Below are 11341 nucleotides of genomic sequence, written 5' to 3'. Positions count from 1 at the left end.
CAAGGAAGGAGGATAAAGGCTAAGGGAGGAGATAAAGGCTAAGGGATGATGAAAAGGCTAAGGGAGATGAAAGCTAAGGAGGATGAAAGGCTAAGGGAGGATGAAAAGGCTAAGGAGCGAAATAGATAAAGGCTAAGGGAGGATGAAAAGGCTAAAGGAGGATGATAAAAGGCAGGGGAGATAAAGGCAGGGAGGATGGTAAATGGGATCTGCGATAACATACAAAACCCCAATTGAATACCTTGTATGATCCTCGGCGGCCCTAATGGAGTGACACTGTAGGAGCTCCAAACTCCGCGCCCTAAGGGGTAACACACAGAGGACCCTTAGACTCTGCGTCTATGCGTCCACCCACGCTAGTCACCACGGTACGTGCAACCCGAGCGCGAGAGTGCGAGACCGCCCACGCCTGGGACTCTCCAATTCTACATACTCCGCTCCTGATGCTATGACCATCCCTAAATATACAGGCTGTGCACTGAGCGCCGACTCTAATAGGTTCGTTGCTCACGGTTATGTGTCGTCCAGATGAGGACGATACCGATCCTTGCTAGGTAGCTACGTGCGTCGCGTGTGGTTCGTGGTGCTATTTCCTGACGTAACGAATGTGTGTGTTTGTTTATTAACACACTCACTCCCTGAATTGCTTCCGACTCTCAGGGCACATCGTTACATTGACAGTAATACCTGCAGACACAGACAGTAAGTGAGCATTCAGTCATCGCACCTGTCACGCCCTGCCTTATATCTTTGTTTCTATTATGTTAGTTAGGTCAGGGTGTGCATGGTGTGTTTTGGGTTTATATGAGTAAAGGGGTGTTGGTTAAGGTATGGGTTTGTGTGTTGAGTGTATGTGTTAGGATTGTCTATGTTGAGTGGGTGTTTTAGGAAAGTCTTGGTGCTGATTTGGTTCTCAATCAGAGACAGCTGGTTATGTTGTCTCTGATGGAGCCATATTTAAGGAAGCCCATAGGCTTTAGGGTTTGTGGGTCAATTGTCTATGTTGAACGTTTGTAGCCTGTGTGGTGTCACTACGTTTATAGCTCACGGTCGTCGTTTGTTTTGTTTGTGTATTGTGGTCGTTTCAGTATTTTTCTCGCTTCTGAATAAAGAAATGGTTCTTTTCACGCGCTGCCTTGGTCCTCACTCTCTTCAGTAGACGATCGTGACAGCACCAAGCTACCATCACATACTCCTACCTCTTTGTTTATGATATGATTGTTCCCTTTTTCTGTGCTCCGTTTTTACTTAAACAATAAGCAACACTAAAATGTGCGATTTACACTCTTACAAATAATAACAATTTTAATCAAAATACAGCTGTAGACAGAAGTCAAAGATCAAACATCACACATACAACTGATGTCTCTCCTGAGTTCTGCAAAATAGGAAAAGTCCAAGTTGCTTTTATTATGCTTGTAGTCAACCCTCTGTGATGTAACTGCCTACGTCATTACCTTCTACTCATGAGACCAAGCCCATGCCTACACAGCTATACAAACAAGAGTTTCCGTGTTATCTAAAGGCTCAGCTCCCCTAGTTGATTTATAGTGGTATGTCTGACTAGTCTCTTATCTCTTTCACTCCCCTGCAGAGTTCTGTGTCTCTGCATCTCTTTTATCTCTGAGGCTCTTCTCACAGACACCCTGAACTCACACATCTTCTCAGACCATTTTTGTTATAAGAAGCAGAGACTAGAAAAGTACTGTGGAACAATATTAAGCCTTATAATGCATATATATTGTTCATCTGTAGTCCAGGACCCTATAAATGTAGTGAGGGAGGGTCTTATAGCCCTGCCCCTTCTATTAATACAACATAAGCATAATCAATTATTATAACACATAAAACATTTGGTGCAGCCCCGATCATGACCCCAATTTGACCCCATCAATATCCGTTAAATTGTGTCCATTTTCTGTTTTAGAAATATTTGCACAAATATGAAAAGATGTGATGGTATCATCATACAACAATATGAATTTAGATCATACTGTCACGTCCTGACCTTAGAGATCTTTTTTATGTCTCTGTTTTGGTTGGTCAGGGCGTGAGTTTGGGTGGGCATTCTATGTCTGGTGTTGTATTTCTGTGTGTTTGGCCTGGTATGGTTCTCAATCAGAGGCAGCTGTCTATCGTTGTCTCTGATTGAGAATCATACTTAGGTAGCCCTTTTTCCCCACCTGTGTTTGTGGGTGGTTGTTTCCTGTTTAGTGTTTGTTTCACCTTTCAGGACTGTTCGTTTGTCGTGTTTGTTGTTTTGTCAAGTGTTTCATATTTTAATTAAATAGTATGAACACTTACCACGCTGCACCTTGGTCCTCTTCTTCTCCTCCAGACGACAAGNTACCAATACCAATTGACATACCTTTGTATGTCTCCTCGTCTTTATTGTCACGTGTGCTCCAACTCCGGCCTCTAGGTCACCAGGCTGCTGGTTATGGCGCACACCTGTCACCATCGTTACGCGCACCAGCGTGTCATCAGACTCACCTGGACTCCATCACCTCCCTGATTACCTTCCCTATATATGTCACTCCCTTTGGTTCCTTCCCCAGGTGTTATTGTTTCTCTTCCTGTGTCAGTTCTGTGCGTTGTTCGTGTTTCTTATTTTGTATAATGTTGTGTTTATTTATTAAAACACTCACTTCCTGAACTTGCTTCCCGACTCTCAGCGCACATCGTTACATGTTCAGTATACCTGCAGACACAGTGAGCAGTTCAGTCATCTGCACCAAGCTAGACTTCAACATATTCTTACCTCTTTGTTTATTGATATTGTTGGTTCCATTTTTCTGTGCTCCGTTTTTTTACTTAAACAAATAAGGAACACTAAAAATGTGCACTTACAAATAATAACAATTTTAATCAAAATACAGCTGTAGACAGAAGTCAAAGATCAAACATCACACATACAACTGATGTCTCTCCTGAGTTCTGCAAAATAGGAAAAGTCCAAGTTGCTTTTATTATGCTGCAGTCAACGCATAGTGATGTAACTGCCTATGTCATTACCTTCTACTCATGAGACCAAGCCCATGCCTACACAGCTATACAAACAAGAGTTTCAGTGTTATCTAAAGGCTCAGCTCCCCTAGTTGATTTATAGTGGTATGTCTGACTAGTCTCTTATCTCTTTCACTCCCCTGCAGGGTTCTGTGTCTCTGCATCTCTTTTATCTTTCAGGCTCTTCTCACAGACACCCTGAACTCACACATCTTCTCAGACCGTTTTTTTTAATAAGAAGCAGAGATTAGAAATGTACTGTGGAACAATATTAAGCCTTATAATGCATATTTTTTGTTCATCTGTAGTCTAGGACCCTATAAATGTAGTGGGGGAGGGGAGTATTCTATGAATACAACATAAGCATAATCAATTATTATAATACATAAAACATTTGGTGCAGCCTCTATCATGACCCCAATTTGACCCCATCAATATCCGTTAAATTGTGTCCATTTTCTGTTTTAGAAAGATTTGCACAAATATGAAAAGATGTGATGGTATCATCATAAAACAATATGAATTTAGATCATAGAAGGGACAAACCTGAAACTGAGGAGATCTTTACATGTTTCAGTTGAGTGCCTGCACCTGCTGTCCTTTCACATTCAAATAAAAACGTTTCAGTTGGGCAGTTAGGTTCCTGCAAGAACCCCTACCAACTAAGGAGGTTCCTTGATGAACCCCACCTCCTACGGGGTTCTTGGATGAACCTTTTGGGGGCAATTTTCAGTGTCAAGAACTCTAAGTTCTTCAAAGAACCCGGGTTACAGACATTGTTTCATCAGCCAGGTTACTGACATGTTTTCATCAGCCAGGTTACTGACATGGTTTCATCAGCCAGGTTACTGATATGGTTTCATCAGCCAGGTTACTGANGCATCACGCCTAATGTCCCGAATAAATTTCAATAATCTAATGAAACTATATTGAAAAAACATACTTTAGGATGATATTGTAACATGTATCAAATCAAATCAAAGCCAGAGATCATATTGGCCCATAACGACAGGTTTCCAGTAGGCAATAACATGTCCCAACACGCACCTTGCAGACAACAGAAAATGGGAGACACGTTGTTCCAAGAGGGCTCATTCAACGTCAGACAGAGATAATCAACTCCTTTTTCCTCTCACTTCCTCTTGACATCCAGGGGAAGGTGTATGACGTGCACGTATAGTCATACGTCTCATGGCCATTTATAGGCAGCCACTTGAACACAGCATCGATTTCAGACTTTCCACTTCCTGGTCACAAAGTGTGCTGCCAAATGAGCTGTGTTTTACCCACAGACAAAATTCAAACGGTTTTAGAAACTAGAGAGTGTTTTCTATCCAATAGTAATAATAATATGCATATTGTACGAGCAAGAATTGAGTACGAGGCCGTTTAAATTGGATACGATTTTTCCCCAAAGTGAAAACAGCACCCCCTGGTCCTCATCAGGTTAAGTGCCTGTACCTGCTGTCCTTTCACATTCAAATAAAAATGTTTCAGTTGGGCAATTAGGTTCCTGCAAGAACCCCCACCAACTAAGGAGGTTCCTCGATGAACCCCACCTCCTATTGGGTTCTTGGAAGAACCTTTTGGGGGCCATTGTCAGTGTCAAGAGCTCTAAGTTCTTCAAAGAACTTTGAGGATCTTTTCGAAGAACCCTTGTTAAACCCTTCATTTTTTAGAGTGCATCTTATTGGCACCAGCGGAGAGTTGGCGGAGAACATGGGCCATATCTCCAGTTGAGTGTCATATTCACTGTCTTTATCATTCGTGTCACTGCCACTTTTGTTTGATTTGGACAATCGTTTCCTTTTCCAGGTTAGATGGACGTCATATTGTATTTCAGTCTCTCCTTTTCGTAGGCCAATTATATGGATCAGACAACGTCGTGTTTATTGATCTATAATTTTACAAAATGCAAAATGCGTAAGACGTTACATTTAGTTTCACCTCTGATGCTATCTGATGTGAGGGCAATGTTCTGGCATTCTTCAACTAAATGGTTTCTATCAGCCAGGTTGCTGACATGGTTTCAATCAGCCAGGTTACTGACATGGTTTAATCAGCCAGGTTACTGACATGTTTTAATCAACCAGGTTACTGACATGTTTTCAACAGCCAGGTTACTGACATGGTTTCATCAGCCAGGTTACTGACATGGTTTCATCAGCCAGGTTACTGACATGTTTTCATCAGCCAGGTTACTGACATGTTTTCATCAGCAAGGTTACTGACATGCTTTCATCAGCCAGGTTACTGACATGGTTTCATCAGCCAGGTTACTGACATGGTTTCATCAGCAAGGTTACTGACATGCTTTCATCAGCCAGGTTACTGACATGGTTTCAATCAGCCAGGTTACTGACATGGTTTCATCAGCCAGGTTACTGACATGGTTTCATCCAGCCAGGTTACTGACATGCTTTCAAATGAGCCAGGTTACTGACATGGTTTCATCAGCCAGGTGACTGACATGGTTTCAATCAGCCCAGTTACTACATGGGTTTTCATCAGCCAGGTTACTGACATGGGTTTCATCAGCCAGGGTACTGACAATGTGTTTCATCAGCCAGGTTACTGACATGGTTTCATCAGCCCAGGTTACTGACATTGTTTCATCAGCAGGTTACTGAATGGTTTCATCAGCCAGTTACTGACAAATAAACCAAAGTTCTTTAAGATCTTAGTGAAAAAGCTGAAAACAGTAGATTAGTGTGATCGTAGTGTGTAGGCAAGAGAAAGAACACACACACAGAGAAGAATCAGAACAGACAGACGGACGGACGGACGACGGACGGACGGACGGAGACGGAGGGAGGGAGGGAGAGGAGGGAGGGGACAGGAGGGAGTGTGATGATAGTGATTATTAATGAGTTGGCCTGTGATCCCTGGGATGTGAATATCAAGATATACTGTTAATCCAGCCACAGGAGAGGACATCTGACTCACACACACACACACACACACACACACACAACACACACACACACACACACACACACACACACACACACACACACACACCACACACAACACACACACCACACGCACGCACGCACGCACACACGACACACACATGCACAACACGCACACACACACAGGCACACAGATACATCCAGCAAAGAGAAAGCAGAGAATGTGTGACTCGCTGCAGAATGCTGTGGTAGTCATGCTGGTTAAGTGTGACTTGAATTCTAAATAAATCACTGACAGTGTCACCAGCAAAGCACCCCCACACCATCACACCAYCTCCTCCTCCATGCTTTACGGTGGGAACCATTTCATTTAACAGGTGTCCCATAATTTGTGGAATTTCTTTCCTTCTTAATKCGTTTGAGCCAATCWGTTGTGTTGTGACAAGGTAGGAGTGGTATACAGAAGATATCCCTATTTGGTAAAAGACCATCACTCTCCTTCTTGGTCAAATAGCCCTTACAWAGCCTGGAGGTRTGTTGGGTCATTGTCCTGTTGAAAAACAAGTGGTAGTCCCACTAAATGCAAAYCAGATGGGATGGYGTATCGCTGCAGAATGCTGTGGTACATATGCTAGTTAAGTGTGCTTTGAATTCTAAATAAATCACTGACAGTGTCACCAGCAATGCACCCCCACACTATCATACCTCYTCCTCCATGCTTCACGGTGGGAACCACACATGYGGAAATAATCCGTTCACCTACTCAGCGTCTCACAAAGACAAGGCGGTTGGAACCCAAAAATCTCAAATTTKGACTCATCAGACCAAAGGACAGATTTCCACCAGTCTAATGTCCATTGCTCGTGTTTCTTGGCCCAAGCAAGTCTCTTCTTCTTATTGGTGTCCTTTAGTAGTGGTTTCTTTGCAGCAATTYGACCATGAAGGCCTGATTCACACAGTCTCCTCTGAACAGTTGATGTTGAGATGTGTCTGTTACTTGAACTCTGTGAAGCATTTATTTGGGCTGCAATTTCTGAGGCTGGTAACTCTAATGAACTAATCCTCTGCAGCGGAGGTAACTCTGGGTCTTCCTTTCCTGTGGCGGTCCTCATGAGAGCCAGTTTCATCATAGTGCTTGATGGTTTTTGCAACTGCACTTGAAGAAACTTTCAAAGTTCTTGAAATGTTTCGCATTGACTGACCTTCATGTCTTCAAGTAATGATGGACTGTCGTTTCTCTTTTCTTATTTGAGCTGTTCGTGACATAACATTGACGAGTAGGTGTGTCCATACTTTTGACTTACACTGTATTTCATGGGTTATTGTTAGATGATTGCTAGCTATAATGAACATGGCAGTTGACGTCACCCTGCGAGAGTTTGTCACATATGCAAGGCATTTTGAAAAATACATATTTTGTTTTTTTCAAATGCAAATCTTCCTAAACAATAATSTCTCTGTGTCCAGTGGAGAACCGTGAGATCCATTGATTTGGAAACATAATCTACAGTGTCACTCTTTATTCACATTTGAGATGTAACTTAGTCCCATAGATTTTACTGAGTTACAGTTCATATAAGGCAATCACTCAATTGAAATAAATAAATTAGGCCCTAATCTATGGGTTTCACATAACTGGGAATACAGATGTGCATCTGTTGGTCACAGATACCTTCAAAAGAAAGTAGGGGTGTGGATCAGAAAACCAGTCAGTATCTGGTGTGACCACCACTTGCCTCATGAAAACCAGTCAGTATCTGGTGTGACCACCACTTGCCTCATGAAAACCAGTCAGGTATCTGGTTGTGACCACCAATTGCCTCATGAAACCAAGTCAGTGTCTGGTGTGACCTCACATCTTACCTCATGAAAACCAGTCAGTATTGGTGTGAACCAACACTATGCCTCATGAAAAACCAGTCAGTATCTGGTTGGTGACCACCATTGCCTCATGAAAACCAGTCGTGTCTGTGTGACCTCATCCATTTGCCTCATGAAAACCAGTCAGTGTCTTTGTGACACATCTTCGCCTCATGAAAACCAGTCAGTATCTGGTGTGACCACCACTATGGCCTTCATGAAAACCAAGTCAGTATCTGGTGTGACACACCACTTGCCTCATGAAACCAGTCAGTATCTGGTGTGACACACTTAGCCTCATGAAACCAGTCAGTGTCTGGTGTGACCATCCATTTACCTCATGAAAACGCCAGTCAGTATCTTGGTGTGGACAGCCACCACATTGCCCTCATGAAAACCAGTCAGTATCTGGTGTGACCACCACTTGCCTCATGAAAACCAGTCGTTCTGGTGTGACTCCATTTGCCTCATGAAACGCAGTAGTGTTGGTGTGACCACCACTTGCCTCATGAAAACCAGTCAGTATCTGGTGTGACCACCCACTTGCCTCTGAAAACCAGTCAGTATCTGGTGTGACATCCACTTGCCTCATGAAAAACCAGTCAGTATCTGGTGTGCACCAACTTTGCCTCATGAAAACCAGTCAGTATCTGGTGTGACCACCACTTGCCTCATGAAAACAGTCAGTATCTGGTGTGACCCTGCCACTGCCTCATGAAAACCAGTCAGTATCTGGTGTGACCACCATTTGCCTCATGAAAACCATAGTATCTGGTGTGACACCACTTGCCTCATGAAAACAGCAGTATTTGGTGTGACCACATTTGCCTCATGAAACCAGTCAGTATCTGCGTGTGACCACCATTTGCCTCATGAAAACCAGTCAGTCTCTGGTGGTGACACCATTTGCCTCATGAAAACCAGTCAGTATCTGGTGTGACCAGACCACTTGCCTCATGAAAACCAGTCAGTTCTGGTGTGACCACCATTTGCCTCATGAAAACAGTCAGTATCTGGTGTGACCACCACTGCCTCATGAAAAACCAGTCAGTATCTGGTGTGACATCCCACTTGCCTCATGAAAACCAGTCAGTATCTGGTGTGTGACCACCACTTGCCCCTCTGAAAACAGTCAGGTATCTGGTGTGACCTCCACTTCCCATGAAAACCATGTCAGTATCTGTGTGACCACCATTTGCCTCATGAACCAGTCAGTTCTGTGGACCACCATTGCCTCATGCAGACATAGGGTTTATCAGGCTGTTGACTGTGAAATGTTGTCCCAGCTCCCTTCAATGGCTGTGCGAAGTTGCTGATTATTGGCGGGAACTGAACACACTGCCTGTACACGTTGATCCAGAGCAATTCCAAACATGCTCAATGGTGATATATCTGGTGAGTTATGCAGGCAATGGAAGAACTGGCATATTTTGTTCAGTGTTTATTCAATCAGTCGACATGTGAGGAGTACCTGACCTGTAACACTGGGATCCAACAAGACAGGTCAAAGTTGAACCAAACTACATAATGATTTCCATTCCTGAATACATGTCCTCAATGTTTCCTTCTGACTTCCTGAAACACTTTGGGGGGTGAGGAGGTCAGTGAGGAGGTCCCAGTGAGGAGGTCCAGTGAGGAGGTCCAGATGAGGAGGTCATGTGAGGAGGGTCCAGTGAGGAGGTCTGTGAGGAGGTCCAGTGAGGAGGTCCTGTGAGGAGGTCCAGTGAGGAGGTCCTGTGAGGAAGTCCAGTGAGGAGGTCAGTGATGGAGTCCTGTGAGGAGGTCCAGTGAGGAGGTCCTGTGGGAGGGGTCAGTGAGGAGGTCTGTGAGGAGGTTCAGTGAGGAGTCCAGTGAGAGAGTCCAGTGGGGAGTCCTGTGAGGAGGTCCAGTGAGGAGGTCTGTGAGGAGGTCCAGTGAGGAAGTCAGTGAGGAAGGTCCTGTGAGGAGGTCCAGTGAGCGAGGTCCTGTGAGGAGGTCTGTGAGGTCATGTTGTTTGCCAGTAATTCATCTGTTTCCTGTTCCTGTACAATGATTTGTTGACCAATAGAAAACAACATGGTATACATCCTATGAGGACAGCCTAGAGGACAGCCTTGACAGCAGCTAATGGAGATCCACAATACATACAAAAACCCTATTCATATGTAGTGCACTACTATTTAATCTATTCTCTATGGGCTCTATTCTCTATGGGCCCTGGTCAAGGCAGTGGATCTATAAAGGGAATAGGGTGATATTTTGGCACGCAGATTGGTCTCTGTATCCGAGCTGGGGTGCCAGGGGCCATAGTGGAGCTCAGTCACCACAGAGAGGAGGTCTCTGTATCCGAGCTGTGGCCAGGGGCCATAGTGGAGCTCAGTCACCACAGAGAGGAGGTTCTCGTATCTGGAGCTGTGGCCAGGGGCCATAGTGGGAGCTCAGTCACACAGAGAGGAGGCCTCTGTATCCGAGCTGTGGCCAGGGGCCATAGTGGAGCTCGAGTCACCACAGAGAGGAGGTCTCTGTATCCGAGCTGTGGCCAGGGGCCATAGTGGAGCTCAGTCACACAGAGAGCAGGTCTCTGTATCCGAGCTTGGCCAGGGGCCTAGTGGAGCTCAGTCACCACAGAGAGGAGGTCTCTGCATCGCGAGGCTGTGGCCAGGGGCCATATGTGGAGCTCAGTCACCACAGAGAGGAGGTGGAGGTAGGAGGGAAGATGGTGGCGTGTCAGATGCATTGTTGCACTGGTCTGTCTTTCTGCTGACAGGATCAGCTGGCAGTAGCTCTCCCTTCTGGCAGCCCTGACAGGCCGGGACATACCAGTGAGAGAGAAGCGAGAGAGAGAGCCAAGAGAGAGTAAGCAGAGGAGAGAGAGGAGAGAGAGAGAGAGTAGACGAGAGAGAGAGAGAGAGAGAGAGAGAGAGAGAGACGAGAGAGAGAGAGAGAGGAGAGAGAGAGAGACGAGGACGAAGAGACAAGGAGAGAGGGGAGAGAGAGCAAGAGAGAGAAAGGAGGGACAGAGACAGAGAGGCGCTAGCGCCCTGACCCACACATGTACGCAGCGGAGAGAGACAGCCAGACAGAGAGAGAGTCGACGAGATGAGGGGGGGACAGAAGAGAAGAGAGGGACGAGACAGCTGGGAGGCACGCCTGAATCACACACAGAGGAGTGGCCGATACCAAGCTGGGCATCCCCGGCAGCACCTAGCATCCCAAGATCGGTGGACTTACTAAGAGGAGGGACATAACAGTGTGTAGGAGAATGGCGGGAGGAAGGGCAGACAGGCGTGACGGACGGACGGGCGTGGGCGACGACGATGTACGCAGCAGAGCACTACGCAGAGAGCCAGAAGAGGAGAGAGAGTAGACAGAGAGATATATAGGGAAGCCGAGAGAGAGCCGGGGTGGAGAGAGAGCAGACTACGGCAGACGAGCACGACACTCAAGCGCCAGCGATGGGATGAGAACCAGTTGGGACACGATGCAGCAGACAAAGCAGAGGAGAGAGAGAGAGAGAGAGGCGGAGAGAGATGAGATCAAGACAGAGAGCATAGAGACAGACGCACACTCGAGAGGACGAGAGA

The sequence above is a fragment of the Salvelinus sp. IW2-2015 genome, linkage group LG8 (genome assembly GCF_002910315.2).
Source record: "Salvelinus sp. IW2-2015 linkage group LG8, ASM291031v2, whole genome shotgun sequence".
Taxonomy (NCBI): Eukaryota; Metazoa; Chordata; class Actinopteri; order Salmoniformes; family Salmonidae; genus Salvelinus; species Salvelinus sp. IW2-2015.
Note: the sequence above shows the minus strand (reverse complement) of the source record.